Genomic DNA, 822 nt, shown 5'->3' with positions numbered 1-822 from the left:
ATATACATGCCAAATTTTTCCCATTCATATCTTTTTATTATTATAATTTTCTCTTTCTAGTGAAAGTAGACTTTATCTAGCCTTATTTGGCGTTTTTTTAAACCCCCTCCTCTAACTCATTTTTCCTTCCATTTTTTTATCCACCCTTCCTCCTATGTTTACGTCCCTTCTTTCTCTTGTTTTTCCTCCCTGCTCCCCCCCCTTCTCATCTTTCTTCCTTCCTACTCTTTCCTTCCCCATTTTTCCCTCCACATCTCCTTTATTTCACGCACTTTCTCTTTTTCCTCTTTTTTCCTTTTTTCCCTGCTTTCCTCTCTCCCTTCCTTCTCTGCCTCATCCAGTCCTTTATTTTCCTCCTCCTTTCGAAACTTTCCTCCCCCTCTCTTCCTGTTTTTCATCTTTTCTGACATTTTTTTCCTGTTTTTTCTCTCCTTTTCCAAAATTATTAGTAAAGGGAATTTTGTCGCTTACATTTTTAAGAGGATGGTTTGCATATTTTATGTTTGGAATCTTTTCGTTTTTATTCTCGTCTAGATATGAAAATGGACGATGAGCTTTTTTTCTTGTCTTTTTCTTTTTTCTCTTTGAAGGATATACTGGAGATTTCTATTCTGAAAGGAGATATAGCAAAGTAGAAAATTTACGTACCAACAGCACAGTCAATCTGTTTGCACCGTGATGTTTATGAATATATTTCTTTTGCTATGTCATACGTGTTCTAGACGGAGGGTAAAGTATCTGTTTACCGTTTTTTTTCTCTATTTTGTTTCATATTCACTTTGTATTTTTGTTTATTTTTTCACATTTTTAAATATTTTTCGT

Source organism: Penaeus monodon, chromosome 20 (assembly GCF_015228065.2).
Source record: "Penaeus monodon isolate SGIC_2016 chromosome 20, NSTDA_Pmon_1, whole genome shotgun sequence".
NCBI lineage: Eukaryota > Metazoa > Arthropoda > Malacostraca > Decapoda > Penaeidae > Penaeus > Penaeus monodon.
The sequence above is the reverse complement of the archived record's forward strand: the minus strand, read 5'-3'. Positions refer to the sequence as shown.